This window comes from Oryx dammah, unplaced genomic scaffold (genome assembly GCF_014754425.2).
Source record: "Oryx dammah isolate SB20612 unplaced genomic scaffold, SCBI_Odam_1.1 HiC_scaffold_8, whole genome shotgun sequence".
Classification (NCBI taxonomy): Eukaryota; Metazoa; Chordata; class Mammalia; order Artiodactyla; family Bovidae; genus Oryx; species Oryx dammah.
Genome location: NW_024070192.1, coordinates 44793634 through 44811913, shown reverse-complemented (window position 1 = coordinate 44811913; position 18280 = coordinate 44793634).

Below are 18280 nucleotides of genomic sequence, written 5' to 3'. Positions count from 1 at the left end.
TGAGACCTCACCCTGTTGGCTTGCACTGCAGGAGGTGAGATTCAGGCAGAGTCCTGCCTTCCAATATCTATGCACACAAGGGCAGGGTCCCACCAATAAATACAAGAGAGAGTGTTGCCAGACTGCTCCCCACAATTCAAATACCCCTAAATATAGCCCTTTCCCCACTCAGTCTGAGCATCAAATTGTGTAGGAAGGGTTCTCAAATGGAGGACTGAACCAGATGATTAAAGAGAAGCCAGCAGGTGGGCAGTGATGCTGACCGTGGTGAGGCTTGGTTCCTGGCCAGTGGCCGCAAGCTTGCACTCCACTCAGGCAAGGGGTGAACATTTATTGAGCACCAACTATGTATCAGGCGGGTTTCCGAGGTGACTCAGTGGTGAAGAATCTGCCTGCCAATGCAGGAGATGTGGGGTTCAATCCCTGGATCGGGAAGATCCCTTGGAGCAGGAAATGGCAACCCACTCCAGTATTCTTGCCTGGGAAATCCCATGGACAGAGGAGCCTGGCAGGCTACAGTCCATGGGGTCATCAAAGAGTTGGACATGACTTAGTGACTAAACAGCAGCATGTACCAGGCACTGATTAGACATCCTACATGCCTTATCTCATTGGATCTTCCCACCAACCCTGAATAGATGGTATGATTATGTTTGCAAGGGAGCAAATGGCCTCAGAGAGGTAAGGCAACTTACTCAAGCTCTTCCGGCTCCCAAGCGGTGAAACCAGAGTGGAATTCAAGACTCCCTGGCACCAAAGCCCAGACCACCCAATCCAGGAAACTGGCAGCTCTTCTGGTGACCTGGGTTGCCAGGCAGGTTGCCATAGCCGCAGTGATGGCTGCAACACCCAGAGCCCCTTTGTCCCAACCTTGTATGCACCTCATCTTCAAAAATACATGTCCTCTGGTCTTGGTTGTGAGCCTGTCCCACCTTGCTATCCTTTCTCTTTGTTTTGTTTTCTTCCTTCTGATGCCAGCTACAGAGCTGTATGTGTCATTTGATGCTCAAAAAAAAAAAAAAAAGGTGATCCTTTTTTCCAGCACCTCGTCTTGTGTTATGTCCTAGTGATAATAGGTGGGGGTAGCACTGCTTGGCAGACTGGATGCCAAGCACCTAAGATGCTCATCCTCTCAGGGCAGCTGAGCGTCTCTTAAAAGGTTGCCCTGAAGACTGAAGTGGGAAAGGAGTGTAGCAGATAGATGTTGATCCCCTCCAACCTTCAACCCATAGCTTTGGGCAACAGCCCCTTCCTTCCAGACAAGCAGGACCAAGGTGTGAAAACTCCCTCCTGCCCTAGCAAGAACAGCTTCTCACATGGCCTGTAACCCTCACTAAACCCTCCCGACCCACCTCCGGGCCCTCAGAGGGACGGCAGAATGGCATCCTCCACCCCCACTGGGTAGGGAGCTGAGCCAGGGAAAATGCGCTCCCAGGTCTGTTTCGTGCTCTTGGTAGCTGTGTGATCTTAGTTCTGCCAAGGGTCCCCATCTGCAGAATGGGTGTGACAGCAAAACCCATGGTCTCCAGTTGCTTTGAGGATTAAGTGAGATGGTGCATTGAAAACCCTCATCGCAAAGAAAGTAGAATGGTGGTTACCAGGGGCTGGAGGGAGGAAGGAGTGGGGAGTTCCTCTTGAATGGGTACAGTTTCCTTTCAGAAAGATGAAAAACGTGGAGAGGAATTGTGCTGATGGTTACACACAGCGAGAACGCACTTCATGCCATGACCATAGTATACTTAAAGTGGCCAAGCTTATTATATTTTATCACAATTTTTTAAAAAGTATTTATCACAGTATGATATATAAAAAAAAAAAACGGGGCCTCTTTGACGTTCCTCAAACATGCCCAGCTCACCCTACGCATCCTGACTGGGCTTTGCTCCAAAGTCAGCATGCACATTGCCATTGAGAGGGCAGGATTCACGCTCCATTTCTCTCTCTCCATCTATGTGCTAGCTAAATAAGTGGACCCACTTCTTTAAAATTCCCTACAGGCCTGGACTCCTTGCTGCTGTTGTTCCCATGGCTCACTCCCTCCCTTTGCTCAGGTCACCTCCACCAAGAAGTCTTCCCTGATCACCCCCATCTGAAGGAGCACCTGCTGTCATCTACATTCCCCTGGCCTGATGTGGGGTTTGTTTGGTTTTTTTTTAATGGTACTTTTACTGTCTGATGGTGCATTAGATATTTATTACTTCTCCCCCCTCAGAGGGCTTCCCAGGTGGCACTAGTGGTAAAGAACTCTTGCCATTTCAGGAGACGTAAGAGACACAGGTTCAATCCCTGGGTTGGGAAGATCCCCTGGAGGAGGGCATGGCAACCCACTCCAGTATTCTTGCCTGGAGAATCCCATGGACAGAGGAGCCTGGCAGGCTACAGTCAGTGGGGTCACAAAGAGTTGGACACAACTGAAGCAACTTAGAACACACACCCCTTTCAGCATACATGCCCCTTTCAGGATGTAAATGCCATGAGGCTCAGGACTTGACTGTCTTATGCTTTACTGACCCCCAGTTCTAGCACAAGGCCTGGCATTTAGTAGGTGCTGAATGAACACGTGTGAAAGGAATGAACATAAAGCTTACTACTGTCACTGTTGTTCTACAGTGGAGATGGGGACTCTGGACCCACTTCCCGTGCTTGCAAGTCCCCTGGGATGTGGCAGCCACGGGGAGACTTAAGGCAGGTGGTTAAGCCCATGGGAAACAGAGGGTAAGCCACCAGCACTGGAGAGAAAGAAGGTTGATCTGAATTTAAGTCTGAGTTTTAAATCCCCGATTTGATTCTGAGTTCATGCTTGTTTAAAGCATTCTGGCACTTTTGTGGGCTAGTGAACAGCTTTCCAAGGAGAGAGGCCAGCAGGGAGGGGTTTGTGTACACGCAGGTTGGGCCTCCTCTGAGCTGTGGGTGTGGACAGACACCACAGGGAAGCCAGACTGCCTTGCAGGAGCGAAAGGGAGCCAACTCGCAGAATGGCTGGGACTGGCTGGAGCGAGGAAGCAACCCCAGGAAGCAGGGAAAAAGAGGGCTGGAGGAAGGCTGAGAGTTAGCAGGGCAGGGCTGAGCCACCACCTCCCTGGGAACAGAGACCAAGTTTGCATTTTCTTTAAGTCAAGACAACTGGACCATTAACAGAGATTTTCCTCAGGGGATACTAGGGCAATGGGGGGCAAGGAGCAAGGGAAATTATAATCTGTCAAGATAAGGAACACTTTCATGTTTATTATTGAATTTGACTTTTCACCACAACTGTATGCAGGAGGCATTATCATCACTATATTACAGACGTGGAAACAGACACAGACAAGGGACTGACTGCAAAGTTCAGTGCGGGCTCTTGCCACGACACCAGGCGGCCCCTAAGTTCAAAGTCAAGATCAAGCTGGTGATTGTGAGCTTAGAGATGGGGAAGAGGGTTAGAGATGAGTCAGTCTTCCTCCATTTCCTGATCACCTTCGAAACATCGTTCCTCACCTGCCCCACTCCAAGGTCGTGCCTCAGTGACACTCTCTCACTTCACCTGCTTGTAACCAGACTTAAAACCTGTTGGCTACCTCTTCCAGTGACAGGTAAACAGCAGGTTCTAGAAAAGGTAATTAGAATAATAAAGGTAACTTAGGTCATTGCAAAGAGTTAGCTGTGTGGTCTTAGTTCTCTTTCTGTGAACACAGAAACAGTAAGTTGATACGTGCACCCCTGTGTTCATAGCAGCATCCTTAAGTGTCCATCGGTGGATGCATGCAGAAGTTGTGGACTACGTATACAATAAAATACTTCTCAGCCATAAAAAAAAGATGAACTCTTGCCATTTGCAACAACGTGGATGGACCTGGAGGATATTATGTTAAGTGAAAGAAGTCAGACAAGAGAGAAACAAATATATGAATTTACTCATATGTGAAATACAAAAACCAACAACAAAAACATAAAACTAACCAACCAGACGAAACAAACACAGGGAACAGAGTTGTAGCTATCAGAGGGGAAAGGGCAGAGAGGGGAGGATGAAATGGGTTAAGAGAATCAACTGGATGGGGAGACGCTGCAGTGTATACAGAAGTAAACCATAATGTACACGCGAAACTTATACAGTGTCATAAACCAATGTTACCTCAACAGGAGATGAATTTTAAAGATAATAAAGAGGGGCAGTAAAATGCTAGAATGAGCAAAAGAAGAAGGCTGTGAAATCCGCCTTCAGAGCTCTTTCAGAAAGGTCTTTTGATGATTTTAAATGATTTTGCCAAGAGTATAGAACAACCCCTAACTGAGAGACACCCAACTCCCTAGCTCAGAAGTCACACCCAGCACCTGTGATGAGTGAGGGAATTAGGTGGAGGGAAGGAAGCCGTGCTTGCATCGAGACTAAAGCAGATCCCAGGGCTTCAGGCAGGCAAGTCTTGGGGGAGTCAGGCAACCCTCTCAGCGCTTGTGTCAGTTAGGATGACAATTCCCCAGGACAGCTGTGGGCTGGAAGATGCTTGTGTCACTCCCTGGCCTTTGTCTATACCCTAAGGGTTGGGACCTACCCAAAGCCATCCTCAGAGGCTTGTTCTGGATCCCCAGGAGAGCAGACACCTAGCAGGGAAGCCCAGGTCTGGGTTTACAGCCCCCAGATTACCTGCAGTGCCTTGACTGTCCACGTCTAGTTACCCACCTGGGCAGCAGCATCTCCATCCCCTTAGAGAGCGCAGAGCCAGGGGTCCCACTATGGAGAGAATCCGGGAGGGCTTGAATACCCCCCTAGTGCAGCAGATCGCCCCCCGCCCCCATCACTTCATACGAGGCGGCGCCGGGGTCTGCCGATAACCAACCGAGAAGGTGCACTTCAAGGAGTGGCCACTGGGTGTCGCCCCTGCTTCTCAGGCGAGGGCCCTCATGGGTCAGCTAACACCACAGGGTGCTGGAGAGCGAAGGCTCCTTTGAGATTCAGCCTTCAGGGCCTTCTGTGTATCCCATGAGGTTGTTGCCGCGCTCATCCCCCATCCCTCCTGGTTGGCCCGGATGGCACCGTCCATCCAAACAAGCTTCCTTGCTTCTCTCGCCTTCCTAGTTCATTCCCTAGAACCCACACTCTACCTTCTGCAGACGGGCGCTAGAGCAGGCACACGCCGTGGAGAAGGTTCCACGGCCAGACTGGCTTTGCTTTCGACTCGCGATCACAGACCTTCCTGGTGAAACGTCTGTCCGTAGAGGTCCGAACCTCACACCCTTAGTTCCTGAGAAACAGCTTCATATCTTTTTATTTATTTATTTATCTTGAGGTGGACCAGTTTCCCTGGTGGCTCAGCTGGTAAAGAATCGACCTGCAATGCTGAAGACCTGGGTTCGATCCCTGGGTTGGGAAGATCTCCTGGAGAAGGGAAAGGCTACCCCTCTCCGGTATTGTGGCCTGGAGAATACCACGAACTATACAGTGACTCAATCACCTTTTTTAAAGTCTTTACTGAATTTGTTACAATACTGCTTCTGTTTACGCTTTGGTTTTGTGGCCACAAGTCATGTGGTATCTTTAGCTCCCTGAGAGGGATCAAACCCACACCCCTCACATTGGAAGGCGAAGCCCTAACCACTGCAGCAGGGAAGTCTCTACAACTTATCTGCATGTAAGTCTCATATCTGATCTGCAGACTTCCCATGCCCCTCCTCCACTTTCATTTGTTTCATTAAAGAAAAAAAAGTACTTATTTCCTCATTTTTTCATCCCAAATCTCTAAACGTCCCATACTTGTACACGTCTTCTCTTCTTTCATTTCTTCTCTGAATCCCATTCCCCTCCGCACCCCCGAGGTCCTTGGTCCTTTACCTTTTTCTACATTCTTCTGAGTTAATGTCTCCCTCTATATTGGAGAAGTCCCATCAGTCAATAATGGTGCTCTAGTCCTTACTATCTATGGGGCCACACAGAGTTGGACACGACTGAAGTGACTTAGCAACAGCAGTTCTTATTATCTTCAAAATCTCTCTGTGCCCAGTGACTCTCCAGGTACCAGCCCATCTCTGTTCCCTTTACAAGCTAAATTTCTCCTTTTGTCTCAACACCATCAGAAAAGCTGTCTCCACTGACTACTTCCCATTCACTCTTCAACCTGCTCAAAGCTGGCTGATACCCACCCTGCTCCAGTGAGCTGACTTTTCAAAGTCACCATGATTTCCCTGTCACCAGGAGCAACAGACACGGGCATCCCCTTTTAACTCTCTCCCCAGGATGGTGCACAGTGGACTGGACCCCTTTCTCCCTTCCTGGCTTCCATAACACCACCCTCCCCCAACCTCTCAGATTTCTCCTCCTTGGTTCTGTTTGTCTGCTCTCCACTCTCTAAATGTAAAAATTAGAATTTCTTTGGTCTTAGTCACAGACCGTCTTTTCTCTCTTTTTTTAAATTTCATCTTCCTAGGTAATGACACACATTCCTGCTGATGTATTTGTCCCTATTTTATGCAGATTCCCAAATTTGTATCTTTGGTTCTTCCTACCTATTTGACAGGGCTTCCCCAGGTAGCTCAGCGGTAAAGAATCTGTGTGCCAATGTGGGAGACGTGGCACACAGACTCTAGCCATGGCCTGTGGGCTCCAGGGATTGTGGAGCATGGGCTTAGTTGCCCTGACATATGTGGGATCTTAGTTCCTCAACCAGGAATCGAAGCCTCGTCCTCTGCATTGCAAGGTGGGTTCCTAACTACTGGACTGCAAGGGAAGTCTCTCAATCTGTTCTTAACATGGCAGCAACAGAAAAGGAAATGTTCTGTATCCTAATCTGAGTATATAGATACACATCTATGTAAAACTTTGAGCTATGCTTAAGTTTGTATCCTTTACTGTAGGATAAACCTCAACTAAAAACGACGACAATAATGAAAACCCAAACAAGATGTTGATTCCCTAGTTAAAGTTCTTCAGTAGCCTCACACTGCCCTTGGAATAGCAGACTAACCCTGTATGACTCAACCCCAGGCTTTTTCTCCAACCTCATCTTCTAATGTACTTCTTTGCTTACTGGAACCCAGTAGCCCTGACTTCCCTTTAGTTTCTCTAACAAGCTAAAAGCTTTCCTGCTAGCCTCAGGACCTTTGCTCATGCCATTTCCTCAGCCCTTTCCCTTTCTTTCCTTGATATCAGCTACCCAGGCTTTCCCAGACCATGATGTCTAAAATGTATCAGCCCATTTATTCTTTCTGCTCCTAAATAATTGGTTTTTTTTATTATATAATACTACTACAATTGTTTTGCTTTTCCATGGTTGGGACTAGCTTACACATTTCACCAACACGTTGCATGCTCAGTCACTCAGTCCTGTCTGACTCTTTGTGACCCCATGAACTCTAGCCCACCAGATGCCTCTGTCCATGGAACTTTCCAGGCAAGAATTCTGGTGGTGGTTGTTCAGTTGCTAAGTTGTGTCTGACTTTTTGCCACCCCACGAACTGCAGCCCTCCAGGCTTCCCCATCCTTCGCTATCTCCTGGAGTTTGTTCAAACTCATGTCCTTTGAGTCAGTGATGCAATCCAACTGCCTCATTCTCTGTCACCCCCTTCTTCTCTTGCCCTCAATCTTTTGCAGCATCAGGGTCTTTTCCAACAAACTGCTCTTCACATCAGGTGGCCAAAGTATGGGAGCTTCAGCATCAGTACTTCCAATGAATATTCAGGGTTTATTTCCTTTAGGATTGACTGATTTGATCTCCTTGCAATCCAAGGGACTCTCAAGAGTCTTCTCCAGCACCATAATTCGAAAGCACTAATTCTTCAATGTTCAGCCTTCTTTATGGTCCAACTCTCACACCCATACACAAATACTGGAAAAACCATAGCTTTGACTATAAGGATCTGTCAGCAAAGTGATATCAATGCATTTTAATACACTGTCTATGTTTGTCATAGCTTTTCTTCCAATGAGCAAGAGTCTTTTAATTTCATAGCTGCATGAAGTTAAAAGAATACTAAAGTGGGTTGCCATTTCTTACTCCAAACCACACATTACATATGTTGTTATTCTAGGTGCTACATAGATAACCAACATCATGAGTCTTATATTCAAAGAGCAAACAGACTCCTTTTTCCTTTATATTTTAGTTTCCATAAGTCAAAGTGCAGGTGCTTACATTAAGAAAAAAATATTTCAGTTCCTATCAGTGCAGCAGCGCCCCCAACCCCACACCCAGAGTTGGAGTAGAGAGGGCAACGGTGAGTCCAGAGCGTAACATGTTGAATTGTGGCCAAAAATACAATAACTAAGCTCAAAGCAGTGGAGAAAAGAAATTTAAACCATAAACGAGCATCACACACACACAAGAGCGAGTGCCTTTCCTTTATTTTTTTTTTCCACAGCTTAAATCAGGGGCTAAAACCACGAGATCAGAGACCAAGGGTGTCACACCAAGACCCCTGCTCCAGCGGGTACTTCTCAGATGCTTTGTCTTTCAACTCAACCCTCCAAAAGACCCAATTTTTTGTTTTTGGACAAGTGCAATCATTTCAACAACAGAGCCATGGAGATCCACTTCATTTATTCCCAAGCTCTTCTGAGAGCATCTCTGCTGGACTGCCTCGAGGATCTCTCTGCTGGTGATGGTTCTTCTGTGGTTGTAGAGGGACAATCTGACCGCCTCCAGGCTAACCCCTTCCAGCTGCCAATCCTCCAGCGCTCTCAGGGCATCCAAGATCCAGGAGCACCCACTGAAGTCTGGGTGGACCTGGGACAGAAGCAGCATAATGTTGAGACACAGAAGTCAAGGCTCCCATAGTCAGGAACGTATGGTCCAACACCGCACCCATGCGCCCATGGCTTCTGCCATGCAAACCACCCAGAGGGACAATAGGAGGGATGTGATGAAGGAAACTAAGCCATTGTAACTGTCAGCTCTTTCTGAGAAAGAGCAGGGGAGAGGGATTTGTAGCAATGTGAGAAAGACAACTTTTGTCTGGATAATACCAGTTAACTCTGGTCACTTCAACTTTTGTGTGTTGATTTTTCCTAATAGAACCAGAGTTAACACCCAACGCCTTCTGAAGATGCAAAACAGTTTTAGCTTCCAGTATACTTTCACTTTTTCCTGAAAGTCCCTTGGACAGCAAGGAGATCAAACCAGTCAATCTTAAGGGAAATCAATCCTGAATACTCATTGGGAGGACTGGTACTGAAGCCGAAGCTCCAATATTTTGGTCATCTGATGCAAACAGCCGACTCATTGGAACAGTCCCTGATATTGTGAAAGGCTGAGGGCAGAAGGAGAAGAGGGCATCAGAGGATGAGATGACTGGATGGCATCACCGATGCAAAAGACATGAACTTGGACAAACTTCAGAAGATGGTGAGGGACAGGAAGGCCTGGGCTGCTGCAGGTCTTGGGGTCAAAAAGAATCAGACACGACTGGGCAATAACAGCAATACTTTCAAACTCTATATTCATACCAGTAAGCATTTAACTTTAACACTTCTTAATTTGCAGCCTTACTTCCTTATGCCAACAGTCTTTCCAGCCTAGCAGGGAATACTTGCTCCTCCTCAGGTGCGTCGCGATGTTTTCCAGGCCCTGTGCTACTGTGTATCTGTCACCTCTACCTCCCAGGCCCACACTCAATGCCACCTTTCAAATCCCATCCTTCTAAGACTCTGCCCCAACTCTCACCTCTGGGCTTATCTGCATTCCACACAACCACCCCCGAGTCCTGCCAACTAAGGACCAGAGCACGTTTGCTCTCAGAGCCTGTATGACAGGCTGCCTATGTTATCAGCATTCTTGTCTGAAGTTACAGAGGCAGCAGGAACAGTCTAAAGCGTGCTGCCCTGAGAATCTGCCATCCTGGGCTCTAATCCTAATTGTTTGGACATGAGAGGTCAAGTAAGCAAGTCATAGTCTCACATTGGGCCTCAGTTTCTTTGTTTGAGAAAGGAGAAGTTTTGAGGTGGGATTCTAAAAGTTTCTCCTAGTTTTCATAATTTACAGGTATTTCCTCAATGCTCCCCACAACACATACCCACACAGAGACAGACAGCCAGTTTTACATATAACTTCAGGGAATTCCTAGATCTAATAGAACCCATACATAGAACCTCCCTAAAAGGTCTATGGGTCTAATGTTAAAGAACCTCTGGTCTAGAGGAAAAAACATAACGTTTATTGAGTACTTAGTATATGTCAGGCAGTATTCTAAGGGTCTTAAAGAGGCTTTCTCAATTAGCCATAACAACCCTATAGATGAGGTACTTCCGTTCTCTATTTTACTGATGAGAAAACCATGGCAGAGAAAGTCATTTGCTCCAGGTCAGACAGCCAGTAAGTGGCAGAGCCTGGGTAGAAACCCAGGCCATCTGGGTTTGGAGCACCTCCTCTCAGCCACAAAGTCATGGCTGTGAAATGCAACAAGTGAGCGCCTCTCCAACAGAACTTCCATCGTGTTCAGCTGAGCTCCTGCAGCAGGCCTGGCTGGCACTTGAGCAAGCACTCAGTAGGTTTAGCCAACCAACATCTGCTTTTATCCTCACAGCACCCTGAAAGGCCGACCCAAGTGCACAGACCTGAATCTCTGGAGGCCTGAAGAAACTGAGTGGCCTGCCAGACCCACAAGGTTAAGGACAAGCCAAGGGAAAACAAATGCTCAGCAGACTGCTTAATCCACGTTCTCCCACCCCAGACCTTTTCAGCACAATGCATGATCTTCTGCAAAGAGCTCAGAGTTGGGGGTGATTTCACCTTCCAGGCAACACTGGGCAAAATCTGTGGGCACTTTTGGTTGTCACAACCAGGAGGGAGGCGGATCCTGGCATTTAGTGGGTAGAAGCCAGGGGTGCTGCTCAACATCCCATAGTGCACAGGACAGACCCCACCCCATTGTAAACAGTGCTGAGGCCAAGAACCCTGTTCTGACTACACACCTTCTCTCCTTCTCCTGTCTTTCCTTAATCTCATTTTCCCTCCTTCCAGGATAAACAACAGTTTCCAGACAATACTCCTGGAATACAGGGGGTGTCGGTACAATCACAGGTATGAACACTCAGCCCTGCTTCATTGGCACGAAGAAGCAAAACCCCATTACCATATACGCACTGCTGCTGCTGCTGCTAAGTCGCGCCAGTCGTGCCCGACTCTGTGCGACCCCATAGACAGCAGCCCACCAGGCTCCCCCGTCCCTGGGACTCTCCAGGCAAGAAAACTGGAGTGGGTTGCCATCTCCTCCTCCAATGCATGAAGGTGAAAAGTGAAAGTGAAGTCGCTTAGTCGTGTCTGACTCTTTGAGACCCCATGGACTGCAGCCTCCCAGGCTCCTCCATCCATGGGATTTTCCAGGCAAAAGTACTGGAGTGGGTTGCCATTGCCTTCTCTGATATACACACTGCTGCTAAATATAAAATAGATAATCAACAGAGACCTACTGTATAGCACAGGGGACTCTCCCCAATATTCTGTAGTAACCTACATGGGAACAGAATGTGAAAAAGAATAAGATATATGTAAAACTAAATCACTTTGCTGTACATCTGAAGCACAACTTTGTAGATCAATATACTTCAAAATAAAATAAACAATTTTTAAAAGAGAAGTGATATCCCAAATCAAGCCTTAACACATATTTCAGAGAATCTCCTTGTTCTCTTCCCTATACCTTCTCTTGAAGAAGACTTTCCTGACTTTGTTTTCTAGAATTTGTATGCCAGGGGTGCCTGTATGGGTGGGCAGGAGAAAAGGAATGAGTGTCTACACACTTAAAGAAATTTCTAAAGACAGGGACTTCCCTGCTGGTTCAGTGGTTAAGACTCTGTGCTCCTAATGCAGGTGACCTGGGTTCAACCCCTGGTCAGGGAACTAGATCCTACATGCTGCAACTAAGAGTTTGCTTGCCACAACTAAGGGAAAAAAACATTCTTCATGCTGCAACTAAGACCAGGCACAGCCAAATAAATAAAAATTTTAAAAAGAAATTTCTAAGTACAAAGGACCATTTAATGAAAACCTAATTATTTGCAACCCTTCAAAGCAACACAACAGACAAGGTGGCAAATCCTGTCTCTGCAGGAAAAGCGGTGATGGGGGGCGGGCGGGGACGTTTGAGAATCAATTTACAGATTGGCTGTCAACAAATACAAGAAAAGGAGACACCAAGAGCTCAGGTGTTCGGAGTTGCTGCCAACAGAAAGAAAGGCAAGCAGAAAAAGATAGCAGCCATCTGCAGATCCAGTTTATAGCAGCTGTTTGCACCCGACCTTTCAGGAACTCAATGTGTGAAGGACTCCTGTATCAGAAGGTGAGGTCAAGGTCACACCCAGGGCCACTAGCATGATATCCATCTTGGCCATCTAAGCTTCCAAAAACGGAGTCCCAACTCACTTGCTTTAAGAGTTTCCCCATGTAATTAAAATATGCCTCCTTCTTTTTCCTCCTCTTCTTTCCAGTGGCAGAGTGGACCCACTCATCCTTCTCTTTGGCTGGGATAGAAATTGTGAGCTTCCTCTTAGGGAACTGTAGGCCACGTAAGCAGATGAAGTGCATGTGGAAGGCTTATCCTGACGCCGGTAGCTCAGAGCACTGGCTGTAGGTAAGGGCACATTCCAAAGAGGTTTTATAGGAAGTGTTGGAGGGCAATCATTCCTAACAAAATCAGTCATTAGTGACTGCACCTGCAAGAGATGAAGGCTTTCAAAATCCTCAAGAGAATTATTAGACCTTTATTAGATATTATTAGATATATTGAGACCTCAAATTCTGAAGCTGGCATGGCTTACATTCCCGAAGGAGTGTGAGGTGGGAAACTCCAAGCGTTCTTTGGCTCTATCCCACATGAAAGATAGCATCCTGTTTGATGTAACAGCCATCCATTAACCAGGCAATGCTTATCTCAGAAGTTATTCTTTGTTTTGTTTTTTTTTTTAGTTAAAGCAAATTTTTATTGAGATATAATTCATATATCATAAAATCCATCCATTTAAAGTATACAATTCAATGATTTTTATCATGTGTAGGATCATTGTTGTTCTGAGTCATGCTAAGTCCCTTCAGTTATGTCTGACTCTTTGTGGCTCCATGGACTGTAGCTCACCGGGCTCCTCTGTCCATGCAGCTTCCTAGGCAAGAATACTGGAATTGGTAGCCAATCCCATCTCCAGGGGATCTTCCCAACTCAGGGATCAAACCTGAATCTCCTGCATTGCAGGCAAATTCTTTGCTGCTGAGCCACCAAGGAGGCCATTTAGGATCATACAACCTGCCTAACTTCAGGTATTTCTTAGCCATGAAGATTTCAATTCAAAAAGACCAGAAATGGAAGCTGTTTTTCTAAAGCATCCCAGGTGAATCTAATGAGCAGCCAGATTTGGGATTCATGGGTCTATAGCAGGGATCCCCAACTTCTGGGCCAGGGGGTGGTACCTCCTGTCAGATCAGAGGCATAATTAGAAATAAAATGCACAATAAATGTTATGCACTTGAATCATCCCCAAACCATCCCCCCATCCCTGGTCCGTGGGAAAATTGTCCTCCACGAAATTGGTCCCTGGAACTGAAAAGGTTGGGGACCACTAGTCTATAAGGCCTTCCTAAAGCAACTACAGCAGAGCCAGGGTTGGAGGAGAAACTCTTTACAGACGTGATCCTTAGGCTCCGTGTATATATTTGTATTTTGCCTTGGGAGAGAAATGTCTCTTTTAAAAGGCAAGTGCGTGCCTGGTTATGCAAATACAATTGGGAACTCAGGAGACAAAACCTGGATGGGGAAAGCCAGCAAGTCACTGTAGCTTCAAAACTGAAGGTTGAGAAACTGTAGATAGAGAGGCCATGAACTCCCTGAAATTAGTACATCAGCTCAGCTACAAGGACGTCACCAGCCTGACACAAAGCAACAGATAAGAAGACACCAAAGAACCAGCGTTCGAAAGATGGAAAGGACCAGAAGTGAACACTCTTCCCATTCCCACCTGCTTATGAGCTGTGTCAAAGCCTCAGTGGAGGAACTGGTGAGTAGGAAGTACTATCAGCCTACCTGTGTTGAGCCTTATGTCCCAGACCTCCACCACGCTAGGTAGTTCATCTCGCTTAATTACCATAGCAACATCACAAGGTAAGATATTAGTATGGATCACTCGAACTTTACAGAAGAGGAAACTGAGATTCAGGGGACTGATGTGACTTGCCTGAGGCCACATCAGTGCCTCAGTCTCAGAATCAGCCCCTCAACCTTTGCTTCTAAACCCCACGCTCTGCCACTTTCCACACCTGAACCCCAGAGTCCCACGACCCTTACTACCCGTGTGTGCATTTGCTACATGTATCCTTCCTGGACGGAGAACTTGGGATGTAACTTATCCATAGTGTAGGCTCAGTTCTTCTGAATGAATCGTTTGATAACGACAGACGCTAAATTGAACCCTTCCGTGAAAGGAAAGGTTGTTCCCTCCTGTGCGTGCTAAGCCGCTTAAGTCGTGTCCAGTTCCCTCTTACCCGGTTGTCAGAGTCACATCCCACCTACCCCTCCAACTCCTCCTTGCTTTTCACCAGCTTCCTCTCTCATTTCTCTGTTTAAAAACATAATATATGCCTAGAGCATATATCGTAGGATGAAGTGAATTGGATATTCTAATGCAAAGAAGTAAGTAAAAACTGGCAAGTATCATCAAGGCTTTGCGAGATGGGACTCTTCACTGTGGAGCGGGGGGCTTCCCAGGTGGCACAGTGGTAAAGAATTCACTTGTCAGTGCGGGAGATGCAGGTTCGATCCCTGCATTGGGACATTCCCTGGAGGAGGAAATGGCAACCCCCTCCAGTATTCTTGTCTGGAAAACCCCATGGACAGAGCAGTGCGGTGGGCTACAGTCCGTAGGGTAGCGAAGGAGTTGGACAGGACTGAACACACACACACTCTTCACTGGAGCTGGGTAGCAGGAACGGTCAGGCCAGGAAGGAACTGAAACAGTGTCATGATGTTAAGATGCTGGAGAGCTTTGGGGGAAGGGCGAGAAGATCAGATGTGGTGTTGCCATGGGAATGTAGCACAGAAGGCCTGGCCAGATGGCATTCTCTCACTGCAAAATACTGGGCAAATATCGATACCCTACTAAGTGTCAGACCTGTGGCTCTGCATGGGTATGGTAATAAATTACCAATGGGATCACAAAACTCACACAGAGGAACATCAGGGGGTGATCAGAAGACCCACCAGCATCTATGAGAAATCTCAGTCTGCTAAAAAGAACTTGTAATTAATGATTACCTGCTAATCATTTCCCTATTCTGAAGATAAAGGAAGCAACTACATTAATCACCACACTAGCTCATATTCATTGAGTGCCTACTATCTGCCTTGAATTATATGAAGCACTTTATAGACATCATCTCATTTCATGGTTTTAACACTCGGAGATGGGTTTTCTCATCTCTTTAACCAAGATAAGGAAACTGAGGCTTATTAAGATGACCTAAGATGTTCAAAGTCACACAGGTGGCAAGTTGCCGAGCTAGGAATTGAGCACCAACGTGTCTGACACCAAAATTCCCATCAATATTTCTCTAAGTTGGGCCCCCTGCCCACCTGCAGCAGAATCTAAGAGCCCCAGCCCCTATCCTATGCCACCAGTACAGGTATCTAAAGTTTGGGCACCTGCTATCTCTGCCTCTTGAGGGTGGGGATAATTCTACTCTATTCCATATGTGTATATGTGTGTGTGTGTGTGTGTGTGTGTGTGTGTGTGTGTGCGCGCATGCTAAGTCACTTCATTCATGTCTGACTGTGACTCTATGGACTGTAGCCTGCCACACTCCTCTGTCCATGGGATTCTCCAGACAAGAATACTGGAATGGGATGCTGTGTCCTCCTCCAGGGATCTGCCCAACCCAGGGTTGGAACCTGGGTCTCTTATGTCTCCTGCATTGGCAGGTGGGTTCTTTACCTCTAGCACCACCTGGAAAGCCCATCCTATTCCATACAGAAAGGCTAAATAGAGACTTGCAAAGGTGAGGGACACTAGGGAAAAGTGACCGTGACGTGGCTAAGAGATAGCATAGTCCAACACCGACCCTAATGCTGAGAAGGCGGAGTGCAAAGAGAGCAGAGAAAATAGGGTTCTCTGGATAGAAACTCTAAAAGGGGTCAGCTCAAGAAAAACAGGAGGCTCCTCTTTCACTGGCTATGACCTTGGCGACCCTCCTTGATTACAATTCACCACATCCTGGTCCTCTCTTGGCGGAAGAGCAGATGCAAAGGGCAAACCAAGCTCATACATGGGGAGAGTAACACAAGCAGAGGATGAGACAGAGGCTGACATACAGGGCATGGAGTCCGGGCCGTGATTCAGGGGGGTGGTTGAGTGAAAGGGCGGAGAGCTTACTTTTGTATGGCGACGTCTTCACAGTGCAAAAGAGGCCTAATGAGTCAACTGGTCCACGTTGATCCAGGCATTGCGGCATATGGTGGAGGGGATTCAGGTATTGGGTGGGATACTGGATCACATGGCCTCTGAGGGTTCCCAGGTCTTGTGGATTCTACTTTTAAATCATTGAAAAATTTCTCCTGCATCAATTTTTTTAGAGTTCAGGTTGTCAGAATTATGAGAAGCACTACTCATGATATTTCTTTTTTTTAATTAATTTTTATTGTAGTATAGTTGCTTTACAGTGTTGTGTTATTAATAGTTTCTGCTGAGCAGCAAAGTGAATCAACCATCCAGATACATGTATCCGCTTTTTTGGACTTCCTCTCCATTTAGGTCACCACAGTGCAGTAAGTAGAGTTCCCTGTGCTATACAACATGTTCTATTAATTATCCATTTTGTACATAGTATCAATAGTGTATATATGTCAATCCCAATCACCCAATTCCTCCCACCACCCCACCTTCCCCCCATTGGTGTTCATACATTTGCTCTCTACCTCTGTGTCTGTTTCTGCTTTGCAAATAAGATAATCTGTACTGTTTTTCTAGATTCCACATATATGCATTAATATACATTTGATTTTTTCTTTCTGACTTACTTTGCTCTGTATGACACACTCGAGGTCCACCCACATCTCTAAAAATGACCCGGTTTCATTCCTTTTCATGGCTGAGTAATATCCCAGACTTCTGTCTGTAGATAGTCTGAAGAATTAATCCAGTTAACTAGAAAAAGTCAGGGGGTCGCACTTGAATTTTAACATTACCTTATTTCATGTTCTTAATTCTAGGAGAGGGGTACAGCTGCCGCTCACCAGTTAAGAAACCTTGGGTGAATGGCGGGAGGAGAGGGGCTCTGGGAGGTAGATTAGAAGCTGTCACTTGAGTATGATGTCATACTCTTTCCAGAATGTCAGTTCTATGGATAATAACCAGATATTAATGGTAGATGTTATCTGTACTATTTGCTACTTTGTCCAGTGGAGGGAAGAAAAGAATTGGATTTTTCCTGACCCTAGCGATATCTTTTATAGCTTCTACTCCAAGCTTCTAAAAGAAAAGGAAAAAGGAGCATCAGGGGGAAAGGAGGATATCACCCAACACACAAACACACTTAGAAATGGGGTAGGGAGACTTCCCTGGTGATCCAATGGCTAAGACCCCAAACTGCCTCTGCAGGAGCGATGAGTTCAAGCCCTGGTCAGGGAACTAAGATCCCACAAAATACAGCGTGACCAAAAACTTTTTTAAAAAATAGAAATGGGCACAGGGATGATCCAGAGAGGTGATATGGGGTGGGAGGTGGGAGGGGGGTTCAGGATTGGGAACTCATGTACACCCATGGCGGATTCATGTCAATGTATGGCAAAACCAATACAATATTGTAAAGTAAAATAAAGTAAAAATAAAAATTTTAAAAAATAATAAAAAATTTTAAAAAAAGAAATGGGGTGGGGAGGCCCTGGGGTTACCCAGAGGAGATCTAGGGGGCTGCTGTCTCTTTTCTTTACTCTGCCTCCCCCCCTCCGACCACACACACATTGTTTTATGAGTGAATATTCATGCTGACTAGTGGAAATGATCCACTACCCAAATCAGAAGACGTAAGTTCAGGTTTCTGCTCTACCAGTGCCTCATTCTGACTCAGTCAAATTCAGCAGCTCCTCCTGGGCCTCAGTTTCCCCATCTGTAAAGGGCTGCTTGTGTTTGATTACATGGCCATTATGCTTCCTACTTCCTATTTTGCTACTCAGAATCTGGTCAGCAGGCTGGCAGCAGAAGCATCACTTGGGGATCCTGTTAACATGCAGACTGCAATCCGGTGAGTTCAGATCTACTTAGGTGGGACCTGAGCCTGCATTCCTAACAAGATCCCAAGTGACTCTTATACACCTTAAAATGTGAGACATGCTGCCT